Raw genomic sequence first — 18,099 nt, 5'->3', positions numbered from 1 at the left:
TCTGGGATTTCATGAATGAAAACTTCAAGTAAAATGTTTAAAAGGGAAAGAAACACTTACGTCTTGAAACTGAGGATATTTTCAAAAGAGAAAAAAATGACGACAAGACAGAGATCTTCGGCGGGCTTTTTATTAAAGTTCTGCTCTGAGATGCTCCTGCAGACTGTCAATCTTTCAGTTAGAGGCAGGGGTTTTTAAACGTTACCAAAAAGGCGAAACAGCGCCCCCCAAATCTCCATAGTGGCCAAAAATATATTGCATCCGTAGTGTAAGGAACTACCATAGAGAATGCATGGGAAAAGTTAAGGAAGTTAAGCTTAACTATACGCGGTCCTGGCGCGAAAGGTCCCCGGTTCGAAACCGGGCGGAAACATATCTATGTTATTTTTCTGATCGTTGTATGGTTTGACCTGTGAACACTTATCATAAATGTGATATGTCTGGGGCGCAAATTAAAGAAGTGCTCTTGTTCGCAGGACCACCTTTGATGCAAACAAAAAACTCTTTTCTGATTCCTCATCATGAGGAGACACCTACTGACTCTGCTTATGCAGAGTTTGTTGATTGTGTGTTTTTCCGTCTTTCTTTCATGAATCAGGACTCTGAGCGAGTGTAAACTATACCTCGCTTATTTTCATTTTGTATTAACAAAGCCTGAAGCAGATCAAATATCTACATGTTGTATAAATCCCTTTACAGAATATTATTCAATCTTGGCTCCTCAAATCCCTATCCACCCATATCATAGCTTAACTATCTCATCTCATTGCATTCATTCTCTAAGGTAGTTCTTATCACTACGGATGCAATATATTTCTGGCCACGAGTGTGATCTTTGTGGCGCTATTTCCCTCTTTGGATGATAAAAGTTGCGGTTTTTAATTCCACAGCTGGATTAAATATCAATGAAAGATTACACTGTACCTCATCTGTTGCAAGGACTGCTTTATAGAATTCTCGTTTAGTCGGAAAAAGCACTTTTAATGAACGTTTGAGGTCATGGTACGTGAATGAGTACGTATGACGTCACGAGCTCATCAGTTTCCGTAGTGTAGTGGTTATCACGTTCGCCTAACACGCGAAAGGTCCCCGGTTCGAAACCGGGCGGAAACATGTTTTCATCCTTTTAGAACATGTTGTATGTAGATGTGATCAATTTGGATAATATCATATATATTTATCTATTTTGCTCATAATTATCCAAAATGTTTTTGTCTGTACGTTATTGTTTTTTTATTTTTGTTTTTACAGTACCCTGTCTTTCCATTTACTTCCTGTTTTATTGTGTTAACCTTTACCCTAACCTCTTTTATGTTTATTTTTCTATTTTCACATTTATTTATGTCTGTATTTATTTGTCCATTTTCTAAGTGGAAAAGTACTAATGAAAATAGGACTTTAAGAAGATCTGTTTTAAACAGACTACATTGCTATTGGGGACCAAAAAGGACATAATTGTGAGGAAATACTAAATTAAAGGATAAATGAATGTAAAAATAAATGGATACTCAATTAAATAAACACTTGAAAAAATGAATAAATTAAAAAAATTGTATTTAAACATAAATTAGTCAAATCCTTCAATTTTTAACTATATTGATATATATTTATTTATTATTTTCCTCAATTTCATATTACCCTTCAAATTAATTACTTTATGTATTTATAATTTTAATGATTTTATATTTATTTTGATGTATATTACTGCATTGTCCAAATTATGTATTCATTTCATAATATTTCTGTGTTAATTTTGGCCAGTGGAGGTGGATTACCAGGGAGAGGCAGCAGGCCCCTCAGGGATTGAGTGTAGAGGTTTGTTAAGAGATGAATATGCACACACATAAAGTGCATTGCCCCTCAGCTTGTCAAATTAGTTTAGCATCAGGCCTCGGGCATTAGTGTGGCGTTTACATTCGCCAATTCCCGTCTGGTGTGGCCGCAGCATAAGACAGCTGGGATAGGCTCCAACCACCGCAACCCTGAACAGGATAAGTGGTATAGAAATTGGATAGATAGTGTTAAAATCAAACAGCCTCAATCTCATTCTTGACATTATGCCACAGGGGTTGAGTCCCATGACCTGCTCAACTGAAGATGGAGGAGATTGTACCAGAGTGAGCCAGAATAAAGAGAAGATTTAGGACAAAAAATGACCAAGGCTATCATTTGAGGAACTAGAAGTTAAAAATAATCAACCTCATACAGAAAATTACTCCCCGTCGGGGAATCGAACCCCGGTCTTCCGCGTGACAGGCGGAGATACTGTCCACTATACTAACGAGGAAGGTGGCATTACTGCACTAGTCAGCTGTTGAAATATCTCACCATGTCCCAGGACTTTTTTACACTCAAAGGGTCTTACACACACACACACATGTAGACACACACAGGCAGATGCACTACGAAGGTTTCAACTTTCCAGTGGCTGTGTGGGTTAATAGGTCATGTCAACACTTGAGTGGGGTAACATTTTACATTCATTTTACATCTTTACTGTTTTCAGAATCACTGAAATGTCTCTGTTGTAAAATACATTCATGTAAATTAAAGTATTTAAAACTTTAATTTGGGGGTCCTGCTAAAAACAGTACGTACTCTTACTTCTGATTACTGGATTGCAAATCCTCAAGGAAGCCACAAGGTGGCAACCTGATCAAAGACATCATGTGGTGGTGGTGGCCAAAGGGTCTACATCAGTGGTTTGTCTTTGCTGTTGGTGTCCATGAAGGCTTGAGACAAAAATGGATTTTTATTATAATAAATACACATTAATGGACCTGTCAGTTTCAGAACAAGATTCAGCCAAAAATATGTCAACAATCACACATTTGGGTTAAAAACTGTAACTAAATCTAAAATATAAAGGGTCTTACACGCAGTGTGGACAGAGGCCTGCTTTCCCCTCCTTTGCCAGAATTTCTTCGGGGCCGACTGAAAATCTTTTTCCATGGAGTCACCAAACTTCTCCCAAGCTTTTGCCCCTGTCCCAAAAGCCAGTTTCTGTAACCGGGGATCAGGCCGCCAAGGCCCGGCCAGGGTGAACAAATTCCTAGTTGAACTAATCATAAGGGGTCTTCGACCACACTTAGTCTGGCCTCTCACCTAGGACCAGTTTGCCTTGGGAGACCCTACCGGGGCGATTGCCCCCAACAACAGCTCCTAGGATCATCGAGGCACTCAAACCCTCAAACCCGGCCATGGAGGAGTTTTAATGAACATATTACCCTGATTATAACTGATAACATAATTAAACATAATGAGACATGGTAACATAATCATGAAATGGAATATGCATTCAGCTGTGAGAATATGAGAGAGTAGTGAGAAGGTTAATCATAACATAACGACCACTTGATGGTCACTTCTTTGGTTATAGACTCATTACTCCATCATCCCTGGGAGTATCCTCATGCTTCTGACAACATTCAGTTTAATGAGTTACCTCAGACCGGACTCTGTTCATCTCCATCAGAGTCGTCTAAGTAGTCAGGATTGGGGTGAAAGTCCGGATACCTCCCATTCTCCGCCTCCTTTTCGTCCAGGCAGAATCGTGCCATTTAGTACGGAGTCAACATTTGAGCCCGCTGGAGACCAGCCACCATAGTCATCTGTCTGTCCACAGCCTGCACACTCTGGCCCTCATTTATCAATCTTGCGTGGGAATTGGTGCAGATCTGGGTGTAAAAAGCAGTTTACAGCAGCGTTCATGTGTGATTCATGAAACGTACATACCAGGGCCAATCACGGTGTACGCCTGATCAGCTGCTGATAAATGTGGCGCATGAAAACAATCGTAATTTACACAACAAGCCCCTAAATATTCAAGGTTCAGCTGGCCGACCCACAAAATTTACGACATGGAGGGACGCATTACGGGACAAAGGGAACTTCTCCATGCTGGTCATCAACAATGCTGTAGCAACAGAGGTAAAGAGGAAATGACGCCACCGGGAAAGTTGAGCGAGTGAGGAAAAAACTCACCTGCAAGGAAATCACTGCAGTGATTCAGCAGCGTGGATGTGACAGATTGGCGAAGAATGAAGAGTGAAATGTTAAAAACATTCTTGGTGTTATATCTAGTTCAAGATCTAAATATTAATCGAAGAACGTCAGTTTTTATTTCTGAAAATGTTTTGCCCTCATATGATCTAATTATTCTCCTCCACAGACGGATTTCCCTCGCTGCACCCCGCTCTCCACTGATATAAAACTTGCATACACGAACTCAGACCTGGCGTGGGATTTGAGACAAACCTCTGTTGATTATAGTATACGTAATTTATCTGTCTTTAATGTCTGTTTAATTCAGCCATTCTCATTTATTTCAAGAGTTTCATCTTTGCCATCATAGAGCACGACAACAGGTAACTTCATTCGTACCAATGTACATAGTCCAATCCACCAAGGTGGTATTGTATTTCGTAGAATGTTGTCATCACACATCCAGTCACTACAGTGGGGGTGGGGGGTGGTTTGCTCTAAAAAATTTTTTTTGCTCTAGCCCAGCTGATGTTGGTTTGCACTAATTGGAAGTTCAAGTAATAATTACTGACAGATTTCAGGTGGTATGGAGCATTTTCTTGCCAAAGTATACAGCCTTTCCATGGTGTGTTCAATACTTTTTTCCTGTGTTATCGTACTTAATCCCACATAATCATTATTTACGGACCTGAACGTTGTGATTTCTTTTCATGTGTGGATTATTTGAGTTAATACCAATGTCTGGTAGAAATTTTGTTTTAATTGCATCTTTGGAAATAAATGTAATGAGAAAAAAGTTGACGCGTTCAATACTCATTTTCCCCACAGTATCTGCAACTGCGAAAGTCTGACTACTGAAAAAACATATACTAGGTCTAGTCATAGTTATATTAACACATATTCGATCTATCGGCCGTGGGTTTTTAAACCAAATTGATCTAGATACAAAAGGCTCAGTCATATTAGCTTCTGGAAACCAGGACAACACCCATATGATCTTACAGTTATCAGTTGTGTCCTCCCCCTGGGGAATTAGTAAATCCTCCATTGGTGAAACATCCGTATTCAGCCAACTCATCTACTTTGTAGTTTGTGGGCGGCTCGTCTTGAGATGTATAAATGAAATCTTTCCATGTCTGTTTAAAAGTACAATCTACACACGTATCTAGGTATCTGTGTACTGCTCTGGAGCCATAAAGGAGTCTACATTGATTACCACACTTTGGAAGTCCGGACAAGGCTGGAACCTCTGGTCTGGGGGTCAACTCACCACTTCTACATTTTAATTGCTGAATTTTTGCACATACCTCATGACTGTACTTTTCCAGTATTACTGTGGGAAGCACCGCAGGGGCCTCAGCGCATATTTTGCACTCACTAGGTGTTATCTGTTTCACTGCATACATAGACCATTGATACCACTCAACGGCTCTCATTGATCAAACCTACGTACGCCTGAGTTCGTCTCAGGTCTGAATTTGTGTACGCAAGTTTCATGTCAGTGGGCAGCCCGTAGCAGTGAGGGAAATCTGTCTGTGGAGGAGAGTTGTTAGATCATATGAGCACAAAACATTTTCAGAAATAAAAGCTGATGCTCTTAGATTAATATTCAGATCCTTGGTTTAGATATGATTCCAAGAATGTTTCTAACATTTCACTCTTTTTCCAATCTTTAAAATACTTTGCTGTGAAAGAGCAGCGTGAGCTGTCAGCTGGTTTCTTTGTTTAAAAAAATGTGTTTCCTCTGTCAGTTCATTTGATCTGATCTGATCTTGAGCTGATCAGGCGTACGTGGTGTTTGGCCCTGGTACGCATGTTTCATAAATCACACGTGAACGTTGCGGTAAACTGATTTTTACACCCAGATCTGCGCCAATTCCCACGCAAGATTGATAAATGAGGGCCATCATGACTAGCTGCTTTCCAGAGTGTATCTGTACAAGTTTTCACACTCCTCTGCATGGGTTTAACTGTTACATCTACATTCCCCTGTTGATTATCTTCTGTCAATGGCCATTCAGAATCACTATAGATATCATATTCACTACAAGGTTGGGACATTTGCTAAAGTCATGGCTTCATTTTGTCTAACATCAGCGGGTTTAACACTTTACCCGGGGTTGGACTGATGGTTCGGATTGTACTTGTGGTCGTCGTATCTACTTTGTAGCAGCCCCTCGGCATCAAAAAACAGCGACGGAGTTCGACTGGTGCTTACAGTTCATCTTTATTTAGGACACCGTGAAACTACAAAATACAAAATATCAAACATCAATATTAAGCACAATAAATACAACATCAGTGCAAACATCAACAATACAATTCAGTTCATTTAATAAGTTAAATACAAACATTGAAAGCCCTAGAAAAAATAGATTTAAATAGAGGTACGTGTTTAGAAAAATATATTCTTTACGTCGAATCGCCTGCCAAAGGGTGCAGAAGAATGCAGACAACAAAAAAACCCGCTTGTCATCATTGCTGCTGATAAACACCATAATACAATTAAAAGCATGAACAACAAACCAAAAACAAACAAACAAAAGTTTGCATAATAAATGCAGCTACATGCCGTTCACATTTCTGTTTGCACGCGCACACGCGAGGGCTCCGGGCAACAAACAAATCTGGCGTGTGACAACACCTCCCTGACCTTTATAGCATTTCCGGAGCACCGAGCATAGGTGCTCCCAAACAGCAGGGGGCAACTTACACTCTGGCCACTTACACACTTTGTTGGCTTTGTCTAACTCAGGAGTTGGTGTTAGAGTCACGTGATAGCTTACAGGTTGTGTCGTTACTGTCGCAGTCAGAAGTTTGAATCATACACTCTAAAAAAAATGGACGTCTGCTTGCTCGGCTCGTAGTGAGGTCTCCACGAAAACTGCTCCCCCTGGTGACTGGCTGCAGTATAGGTTTAAAAATCTAGCTTTCCCGCCATTCCAGATGGGCTGTGGTCAAATTTTAAAAAATTAATACACCTGGTAGAAATGTTTCTCACGTCCAATTGTTGTGATGATTTGAAGATATTATTTGGGTGTCTTGTATCCAAGTCCTCTTTTTTCTGAAAAGTTTCGTTTTCATTAGTTATACAAGGTTAAAAACGAGGTTCTACGTAACGTTTAATGATGACTGATAGCTCCCATTCTCGTATATTTTTTTTTTGAGGATTGTAAAACATGTCGGGAGGTAGAGTCAGGAAGTGATTAGACTCTCGAAAGAAAAAAAATTATTATTTTTTTTGTCACCCAGCTCCACTCAGATTCTCCCAGAATCCCTCACAGTCTCTACTGCGCAGAATCTGCTACAATGGTGGCGCCTGAGACGGTGGGATTTGGGCTTCAAAACCGTACAATCTATGGTTTGGATGTGGTAGCTGACGTTCTTTCACCTGGCTGAGGGTACGGATGAGTACTTGGAAGTATCACAGAATTTTTTATGGTCCCATTACCCTTGTTTCCTGTGTGCTATACGGTCCCGCTTCCTTCAATCTGGACTGCCATTGGAGTAGCTCGCACCACCGTGTACGGCCCCTCTCAACACAGCTCGTTCCACTTTCTTCGGAAGATCTTGACGTACAACTGATCACCTGGCACCAACCAGTTTCTTGTCCGCCTGGTTAGGGATTGGCTCTCTGCTCTTTTCCTGTAGGTCTTATGTATGGCAGTGAGTTGATTCATATAGTCTTAAAGCTCAATCTGCAACTGCTTAAGGGGAGCTCCCTCATACGGACCTTGCAACTGTGACGCTGTCGTTGATACGTTCAACTATCTCATTGCTCTGGGAATGGTATACCACGGATAATCTCTGTTTTATTCCCAACTGTTGGAGGACACCCTTGGCAACTTAATGTACAAAAGCAGACCCATTGTCTAAACCTTTTTCTGATGGTATGCCAAATCTTGGAATAACCTCTCGTCTGGGTTTTTGATTTGAGGTTCTTATCTTGTGTTTCTTGTTTGAATTCTTGTTGAGTATTCTGTGTCTCTTGTTTTTTCCTTAGTGTGTGTTCCTTGTGGTTCTGATTTGATTCTCGTCATGTGTGTCTTTTTGTGATTATTCTAGTGTTTTTGTGTCTTTAATGTTTTGAGTTTCCCTGTGTTTGGTTTGGTTCTCCTTGAGTTTCCCGCCTTGTTGATTGCTCCTCATGTGTTTCACCTGTGTATTCTTGCACACCTGTGTTGATCACTTCCTGTCTATATAGTCTCTGTGTACCATGTGCTCTTTGTTGCCAAATGAGGTCAAAACATTTTCAGAAATGAAAGCTGATGTTCTTAGATTAATATTTAGATGCTTGAATTAGATATGACACCAAGAATGTTTCTAACATTTCACTCTTCTTCCGCCAATCTATAAAAAACTTCGCTGTGAAAGAGCAGCGCAAGCTGTCAGCTGAATCTCCGTATCAAAACTGTGTTTCTTCTATCGGTTGACTTTAAAAAAAACAAAAACAAATAAAAAATAGAGAGGCGGTTATCAGTTTTTTTAATACCCCCATGTCTGTGACAAAGTCTCTCTAGAGAACTTTCAGAGTTACGCTGGATCAAACTTTCAGCCTGGATTTTATTAAGGAAGCTGTATTGATTACAGGATTAACTGTGATTATTTTACACCTCACAATATTATCATATAAACATGAACTGTGTGTGAAAAAGAGACCATTTATTAACAGAAGACGTTCATTTACATGAGAACACAACCTATGTGCTCCTCTCGTGGTACGAATAATCATTAAACTTAGGTCTTGGTCCGTATACCTGTCCACCCACTGGTAGTCAGCCTTGTCCACACCAGCCGCAGTGTAGCGTCGAGCCAGACCCTCATACAAGGGATGAAGGGACCGATCACACTCTGACTGCAGCATCACCCAGCTCAGGATCATCCAGTTCTCATTCATTGTGGCGTAGGAAGACATTGTGCCTGATGACAGCACAACCTTCCTTTCCACTTTTCTGGTATGATCTGACCTCAGTGCTCTCCCGAAAGTCCCCTGCAGCAGTAAGGTCAGATGGTGCTCCTGGCGCTGATACTCACTGACCAGACAGTCGACCAGATAGTGGGAGGAGATGGACACCCCACACCAGCCGTCAGTGTCGGAGTATCCTCCAAACGGTGCAGGAGAGGGGGTCTGCCTGAGGAGCCCAGCGATGGTTTTTTGCCCGTGGACACCTGCCTCAGCATCCCTGATGCTCTGGATGCTGTTCAGGTAGGCCAGGTGGGCTCTTTCGTATTTTAGGTGGAGTGTCTCTGCCAGCTGTTTTGCCATGTCCTCTGCTGACCTGCCACTGCGCCTCAGTTCATCCATCACTGATCTGCAGATGGCTTTCTTGTGGGTAAGGAAAGCAGGGACGATGTTAAGGATGCGCCTCGGTAACAATGCCAGCCACTGGGGTTTGTCGGCATGCCAGCACTTCTTGCAGGCTTTACAAGTAAGCCTGGAGGCAAGAATATAGTACTGGCCATTGGTGCCTATGATGACTCGAGGCCTGCCGACACCTGCAGACACAACTTGTGGACTCCGGCAACCATGAAGACAGGGCAACACGTATGTGTTCCTTACTCTCTCCATGATTTGGTGCTCTGGCTTCCAGATGAAAAAGGGGCGGAGCTGGAAGTACTTGGGGGAAGGCAGCTCAGAAACAGAGTCTATGAGCTCAGGCTGAGGTGGGTGACGCCACAGGGACAGCATGTTCGTGGGATGGCGCACTGGACGCCACCCTGGCCACATCCCAAGTTCTTCCAGCTCAGCCTTCATCCACATTTTCTGCTGATGGGAGCATTTCCATCTGGCCACATCTTGGTCAGCTGGCAGAGACACACCAGCCGGCTCCGGGCATGGGGGAGCTGCAAATACAAAGATAGGACAGCAAAGTGCATTATCAGTAAGATGGAGAGCCTGACAGGGGCTGTTATCTATGCCGGAGAAATTCATACCTGCATCAGTTTCCCAATTTTTAAAAGGGAAAGAAACACATTTGTGCTCAACCTGCGACGCTGTCGTTGATACGTTCAACTATCTCATTGCTCTGGCGACAGTATACGGATATACGGATAATCTCTGTTTTATTCCCAACTGTTAGAGGACACCCTTGGCAACTTTATGTACAAAAGCAGACCCATTGTCTAAACTTATATCTGACGGTATGCCAAATCTTGGAATAACCTCTCGTCAGCTCATCAGACTCATTTAGCAGTTTACACTAAATTGTATGCTATGGTTTGGGTTTTCAGTTGGGTTTTGTGTTATTCTGGGTTTTTGATTTGAGGTTCTTGTCTTGTGTTTTTTGTTGAGTGTTCTGTGTCTCTTGTTTTTTCCTTAGTGTGTGTTCCTTGTGGTTTTGATTTGGTTCTCGTCATGACTCTTTTTGTGATTATTCTAGGGTTTCCGTGTCTTTAATGTCTTGAGTTTCCCTGTGTTTGGTTTAGTCCTTGTGTTTCCCGCCTTGTTGATTGCTCCTCATGTGTTTCACCTGTGTCTTCTTGCACACCTGTGTTGATCACTTCCTGTCTATATAGTCTCTGTGTACCATGTGCTCTTTGTTGCCAAATGAGATCAAAACATTTTTAGAAATAAACACTGATCTTAGATTAATATTTAGATCCTTGAATTAGATATGACACCAAGAATGTTTCTAACATTTCTTCTGCCAATTTGTAAAATACTTCGCTATAAAGGAGCAGTGCGATCTGTCAGCTGATTTCTCCGTATAAAAAAATGTATCCTTCTTTGGTTTACTTAGAAAAAAAAAAATAGAGATGCTGTTATCAGTTTTTGATACACTCTCATGTCCATGATAAAGTCTCTCTAGAGATTTTTCGAGTTACGCTGGATCGAACTTTTAGCACAGATTTTTTTTTAAAGAAGCTGTATTGATTACAGGATTTACTGTGAAGATTATTATTTCACTCCTCATATTATCATAAAAACATGAACTTTGTGTGAAAAAGTGACTATTCCATAACAAAAGATGTTTATTTACATGAGGTCACAACTTATGTGCTCGTATCGTGGTACGGATAATCGTTAAACTCTGGTCTACCCGTGGGTAATTGCTCACGATTGACACACTTCAGCTCCACTCCCTCCTCAGTCTGTGACAGGTTCAGTCTGCAGCTTCTTTCAGAGCTCAAACACATCTTTAAAAGACAACTTTACAATCACGGATTAATTAATTACGGTATAAACAAAGGCTGTGTAAATTAAATGTTTAAAACTCTGCTGTATTTGACTTTGTCACATCCACACTGCTGGATCACTGCAGTGATTTCTTTGCAGACAAGTTTTTCTGACCCCCTTTTAATGCGACTTATCCGGCTGCCAAACAACGCGGCGTCATTTCCTCTCTTTCTCTGTTGCTATGGCGTTATCGGTTACCAGCATGGAGAAGTTTCCTTGTCCCATAATGTGTCCCTCCATGTAAATGTAATGTAAATTACGTGGGTTCGACCAGCTGAACCTTGAATATTTAGGGGCGTGTTTTGTAAAGTACGATTGTTTTCAGCCGCCACACTTATCAACAGCTGATCAGGCGTACGCTGTGATTGGCCCTGGTACGAACGTTCCATAAATCACACGTGAACATTGCCGTAGGATCGTTTTTACACCCGGATCTGCGCCAATTCCCACGCAAGATTGATTCATATTTACTGTGAATTTTAGCAACAGAAAAACTCCCTGACACTTCTGGATTGCTGCTATGGTGCCTATATGATATTTTAAATACTGTATAAGGCAGTTGCTGTAGTTATAGTAGATGTTTTTTCTACAAACCTGTTATTGGCTACATATGGGTAATGAAATATGCTCATACATGTGAGTGAGTTAGAAAGTTGAGGTGCACATGGTTAAAAATAGGGCTCCCCCAAAAGGCCACTGTGTTATTTAAACCCTGGGCACAGGGGACCTAAGTCCTTGGCTCCTGCTCTGACCTGAAATTCGTGACGCCAATTCTCTGTGGGATTTCACAGATGTTAGCACAGATATATGAATAATGGGACAACAGAATCAAGTTAACAGCCTTTGCGGGTTTATTGGGTGACACAGCTCACGGCACACATCATGATAGACGGACGGACAGACACCCGCTCCTCGGCTCAAACACATATCTTTGATGAAATATGTGCTTCCTCCTGACGTGGAGACTGACACTGCGTCTCCATAGCGACTGGATGTTGCGAGGCTCCTCAGTCTCCTCAACATCCAAGTCCACTGGAGACCCGGCTGCCTGTCACCCACTGGGCTTGGTGAAAGTGGAAACCCTCCAGCTGAGATGTGCCTCTCACAGGGATCCAAACAGATACAGCAGCTCCCTCTCCCTTGACATAAGTGAGCTGCCGAGTGCCACCTGTGCTACCTGTACGGGATTCCCTCCCCCACTTCAGGATCACTGAGGCAGCCTCTCAGGATGTGGATCCTTTGAATTTTCCACACCTTGAGCATGGAGGGCTTAAAGAGGAGCTCATTGTTGGTGTCCTTTGCCAGGTGAAAGTGATGCATCACATCCTCAACTCTGTGCAGAAGCTCTCTGGGTGGTGACACTCTCGTTGGACGTGTATGTGTCCTTGAGCCGCTGGAGATCGCTCTGATCAACAACAATGAAGGCTGCAGAGAGGAACTGGCAAAAAGAGCTGAACAGAGGATGATGCTCGGAGACACACTCCCGTGCAGTGAAACACATCCAACTTGATAGGAATATCAGCATTGAACTTGCTTCTTGATGCACAGGTGTTGACAGGTTTCCTGAGGTTGTCTCTGTCACAATAGCCTCTGTTGTCCTCCTGAGCCCCAGGGTCCAGCACCTTGAAGGCTGCACAGCAGTCCCTAAAACATGAAAAAGGAAAATGTGTATTATTAGTAGTTGGAAAAAAAAAGTCTCATGTTGCAGTTTTTAATGTTCTACAGTTAAAGCTATGCAGGGCCGTAACCAGGGTTTCAAAATTGGTGAGGTCCAGACCTTGACCCCCCAGCATCCTCCTCAGCTGAGTACCGAAGCCATTCATATTTCTTTTTCCAAAAGATGTTATATTTAAGCTGCTTTCCTCCAAAATTCCTCTGGGGATTGTTTGCATGATTTTATTTTTGAAATTCACAGGATCTAAAGGATCCAGGGCAACTGCTTCATGCTCTGTCACTCTCTCCTGTCTGGTCTCTTTCTGCTGTCAGTGTTGGTCCTCTCTTCAGTTTCTCACCTCCACTCTGTGCACTAAGGCCTGATCCACACGTATATGGATATATTCCTAAACACACATTTTTCTGTCCAGTTGGGCCTCTCAACCACACAAACACGGCGATTTCACCCACATAAACTGAGAATTTTAAAAATGGATTTACCTTTATACCTGTCCACCCACTGGTACATGGCTTTTTCCACTCCAGCTGCAGTGTAGCAACGAGCCAGACCCTCATACATAGGATGAAGTGAGTGGTCACACTCACACAGCTCAGGATAATCCAGTTCTCAGTTCTCATCCAGTCCTCTTTTTTTCTTAAAAATTTCATTTTCATTAGTTATAAGAGGTTAAAAACGAGACTTTACGTAACATTTAACGATGATTGACAGCTGCCGTTCTGGTGTATTTTTTGGGGGGATTGTAAAATATATCGGGAGGTAGAATCAAGAAGTGATTAAACTCTTGAAAGGAAAAATTATTATTAGTATTTTTGTCACCCAGCTCCACTCAGATTCGAGACCAGGTTTTTCTCAATAAACTTTGGGTTTTCTGTCTCTGCCCTCTTTCAGCGTCACACGCCATTTCATTTCCTCATTCATTCAGCAGGCAAGTTTTGGTGTAGCCTTGTTAAGCTGTCTGTCATTAAAAAAGAAAAAAATCATTTAAAAAAATCAGTCAGTTCATCAGGCACAGTGGGTGTTACTGAGCTTTTTCTCTCACATGGCGTGTCCTTTTGTCAACAATCCTGTGGATGAAGGTGTAGCATTACTGCGCTGAGAATTAAAAATATGTCGGGAGGTGATGATCAGACCACACATGTACTCGCATTTCCAGACAGTTACCTTATTGAGAGCCACAGTTTCACATCTCAGTCAATCTTTTACATACACAACCTAATCTTTTCTTATATTTGCAACATTACCGCCCACAGTCATGCGCTCACTTCCCAGCAGATGTTGTGTGTTGCACTGTGTTTCTTTGCAAACAGAAGTTTGTTGTATAATAACGGTGATGCTGAGCAGTTAAGGCGACTACGCAGAGCGGTCAGAAAACGGCTTTTACCAGTCTTTGTGGTTTTTCTCTTCTTTCTGTTGACTGAGTAGAAGTCTGTGTTAGTTTAATTGGGCTTAGTTAATTAACAGAATGTGATATTGAAGTGAAAGCCATTTATGTGTGTGAAAACAGCATTATTTTTTAGACAAAACCACTGCACAGTCAAATAGCCACTTAATATTTACTCTGCAATGTGAAGTATGTTAAAAATGAGGTTCCCCATGAGATTACGCTGAGATTTTACCTGCTTGAAAAATGTTTTTTAATATTTACAACAAAATCTTTATTAAGTCTGTGTTATAAAAAACTCAAGAGGGAACTTTGGGGAAAAGTAGAAGTATATCAATAATCAAAATAATATTAGTTAACAAATGCATCAAATTAGTCTCTCAGACACTGTGCTATAAAGCAAAATATTTCCAGTTTAATCAGTAACTTATTATTCTCCTGCGCACCCCACGAGTAACGACAAATCCAAAGTAAATCTCAAACAAAATAATCTCCCAATCTCAGTCTTTTTAAATCTAAATTATATAAAAGTCCCAGACTAACAAAAACAATCAATATGTCCTTTTTTAAGCTATTGTAAATTGTCCTCGTCTCAGTTTTTGGTCCTTGACGCACACAACGCAAAACATTATTAAAGCCACAAGGAAATGAAAAATAAATCCACACGGAGAAAAATGCCCAAAACCAAAAATACTTGATCGATCAACAAAAACACTGATATACCAGCAGAAAAAGAGACAAGAGAATCAAAATCCTACAGAATCCTGGGAATTTAAATTCAGAGCAAAAACCTTTCAGCCCCTGGTGCATATTTTATCCTGAGCTGCTGCCATGTGCGCTTCACTCCTGCAGGATTGCACCTATGTTAAATAAATTAAACTAATATGAAACAATTCAAGCAGATCAAATGTTATTGTGATTGCAAAGGACTACATTTATACTAACGCATCGACCTGAGCAGCAACAGTCTCCCATGCTGTCTCTGCCTCTCTTCTGCAGCTGCAGCTGTGTTGCTCTTTTTTTTTTCTAAAAACATGCTCGAACTCTTCATCTGAGCGCATTAAAATTTCTGGTTGAATTAGAGTGAAAATGCGTCCCTACTCCTCTCTTTTGCCATGTTGTACCATTGAATCTGGGCTCCATTAATGCTGGCTTTTTATGGTTGGTCTGCACACACAGGTGAAACTACTCCAAGTTGATTAAACTAACTCAAATCAGCTGTTCTGAAACCGAAAACTCAGTTACCATCTCAAAGTAGATCAACTCACAATTCAGAATTAGACCCAGAGTTTAGGGAAACTTCTTTGTGAAACAGACCCCAGGTCTAGAAACGGTGGCCTCTGACTTAGTCCTGTGTGCTATATAAGGACAAGACTGAGTCAGTTTCTTCACACTTTCAGGTTTGTTTGATTTATACTCTGTTTCAACCTGTTTCCTTGGTTACTAAGAGATGGTGCAGACTGAACATACATTACATTCAGTCCACTGAATCACTTATTATAAGAGACAAAAACATGATGCTTTAAAAAATGTGGGTGAAAACAGGTAAAGCACAGAAACAATACTTAAAAAAGAGGTTTTGTGCCTTCTTCATCATTTTCTGTTCACAGAAAACACAATGAGAAGTCAAAATATAGTAAAACTGAATCAAAGTGTTATTAAAATTTCTCAAGAGGATCTAAAACTTTATAGACAGACGGATATATAGATATGTGATAGAAATAACTATCAATAGATAGAGATGGATAGAGATACATATAAAAAAAATAGATGTAAAAGTATGATACCAGTCAAACACCAAAAAACTGTGAGAATTCTTTAGTTCAGTCAATATTAATCAGTATCAGACATCAATGATCAATATATAACATCTTTTCTGGTTTTAAATTCATTTCTGAAATATTAAGCCTTCACATCTGTGATTCGAACCCTTGTATTTCCTGCTCAACTGCTGCAAACAATAAGCTCAACACCTTAACTTTTCCCATACATTCTCAACAGTAGTCCTTATCACTACGGATGCAATATATTTTTGACCACCGGTGGGAATTTGGCGGCGCTGTTTCACCCTTTCATGGTAAAGTTGAAGCTGTTTTGTGTAAAGACAGCTTCATTTTTTGATTTAAAGATCTAGTATTCGCTGTAGCGATGACAGGAAACACTTTAAGACCATCTGTAGGCGGACAAAATAGTTTTACAAACATGAATCGTCCGTTTTTATGAATTACAACTTGTGACGTCACGGCCTTTTCTTTCACCAGTTTCCGTAGTGTAGTGGTTATCACGTTCGCCTCACACGCGAAAGGTCCCCGGTTCGAAACCGGGCGGAAACATGTTTTCATTCTTTGCCTAAAAGTTGTGAAGTTCGAACATTGAACACTTTAATGTTATATGTGTGGAGGGCAAACTAAAGAAGTGCTCTTGTTCGCAACGGCACCTTTGATGCAAACAGGAAACTCCTCTCTGATTCCTCATCATCAGGAGACATTTACTGACTCAGCTTATTTGGTGTTTGTCAAGTGTGTTTTTCTGTCTTTCAGTCGTGAATCAGGACTCTGAGGAAATGCCAATCTTCATATATATATACAAGTTGAGAGTGCAGGAAGGGGGATTTTTAAGTGGAGTTAAATGAATGAACAAATTTGCCCCTCTTACTTTCATTTTCTGTTTTATTAACAAAGCCTGAAGCAGATCAAATATCTACATGTTGTTTAAATCCGTTTACAAAATATTATTCAATCTTGGCTCCTCAAATCCCTATCCACCCATATCATAGCTTAACTATCTCATCTCTTTGCATTCATTCTCTAAGGTAGTTCTTATCACTACGGATGCAATATATTTCTGGCCAGGAGTGTGATCTTTGTGGCGCTATTTCCCTCTTTGGATGATAAAAGTTGCGGTTTTTAACTCCACAGCTGGATTAAATATTAATGAAAGATGAAAATTGTACCTCATCCGTTGCAAGGACTTCTTTATAAACCCTCGTTTGGTCAGAAAAAGCATCTTTAATGGACGTATGAGGTAAAGGTACGTGAATGAATACGTATGACGTCATCACTGCTCCCGCGAGTTTCCGTAGTGTAGTGGTTATCACGTTCGCCTAACACGCGAAAGGTCCCCGGTTCGAAACCGGGCGGAAACATGTTTTCATCTTTTTGGGATATTGTAAACAGATGTGCTCAAGGTAAATTACACCCTATGGGGTACATTTATGTACTTTGGTTAAAAAAATCAAATTTTTGTGTCTGTATGTTAATGTTTTCAATTTCTGTGTTTCTATAGTGCTCTGTCTTCCCACCTACTTTCTGTTTGTTTATAAATATACTGTTGCACTTTATTGTACTAACCCTTACTGTAACCCTTTTATGTGAATTTATATTTTCACATTAATTCATGTCTGTATTTCTGTGCCTATTTTGTAAGTGGAAAAGTATAAATGTAAATTAGAGCTTTAAGAAGATCTGTTTTAAACGGACTGAATTGCTATTGGGGACCAAAAACAACAAAAGCGAAAATTAATTAATTAATTAATTAATCAATAGATAAATAAATGTAGAAATAAATGGATAATCAATTAAATAAAAGCTTCAACATATAAATAATTAAATAAATGATTGCATAAATTTATACATTAATTGGTAAATACACAAATCCTTTAATTTGTAACTATATTGTTATATATATTTATCATTTTCATCAATTATGTATTCCTCTTTAAATTGATTATTTTTTGTATTTATAATTTTAATGAATTAATATTTATTTTTATATGTATTATAGCATTGTTTGAATTATCTGGTTATTAATTTATTAATTTTATAATATTTCTGCCTTAATTTTGTCAGAGGAAAAGTCGGGGTTCCTCACTCTGAATTGAAG

At 40.3% G+C, this 18,099-nt stretch overlaps 4 non-coding genes across 4 annotated transcripts; 3 read left to right on the top strand and 1 right to left on the bottom strand.

The window, feature by feature from the left end:
- The first annotated feature begins 1,040 nt into the window (after nt 1-1,040).
- Nucleotides 1,041-1,113, top strand: trnav-aac (transfer RNA valine (anticodon AAC)). Its single transcript has one exon. It is a non-coding gene; the product is annotated as a tRNA-Val (tRNA).
- Nucleotides 1,114-2,215: 1,102 nt separating this feature from the next.
- Nucleotides 2,216-2,287, bottom strand: trnad-guc (transfer RNA aspartic acid (anticodon GUC)). Its single transcript has one exon. It is a non-coding gene; the product is annotated as a tRNA-Asp (tRNA).
- Nucleotides 2,288-16,477: 14,190 nt separating this feature from the next.
- trnav-cac (transfer RNA valine (anticodon CAC)) lies at nt 16,478-16,550 on the top strand. Its single transcript has one exon. It is a non-coding gene; the product is annotated as a tRNA-Val (tRNA).
- A 739-nt stretch (nt 16,551-17,289) lies between these two features.
- trnav-aac (transfer RNA valine (anticodon AAC)) lies at nt 17,290-17,362 on the top strand. Its single transcript has one exon. It is a non-coding gene; the product is annotated as a tRNA-Val (tRNA).
- Nucleotides 17,363-18,099: the final 737 nt, after the last annotated feature.

Source organism: Halichoeres trimaculatus, unplaced genomic scaffold (genome assembly GCF_033239565.1).
Source record: "Halichoeres trimaculatus isolate MK-OKI-2021-1 unplaced genomic scaffold, fHalTri1.1 fHalTri1_scaffold_1, whole genome shotgun sequence".
NCBI classification, from domain to species: Eukaryota; Metazoa; Chordata; class Actinopteri; order Labriformes; family Labridae; genus Halichoeres; species Halichoeres trimaculatus.
The sequence above is the reverse complement of the archived record's forward strand: the minus strand, read 5'-3'. Positions and strand labels throughout refer to the sequence as shown.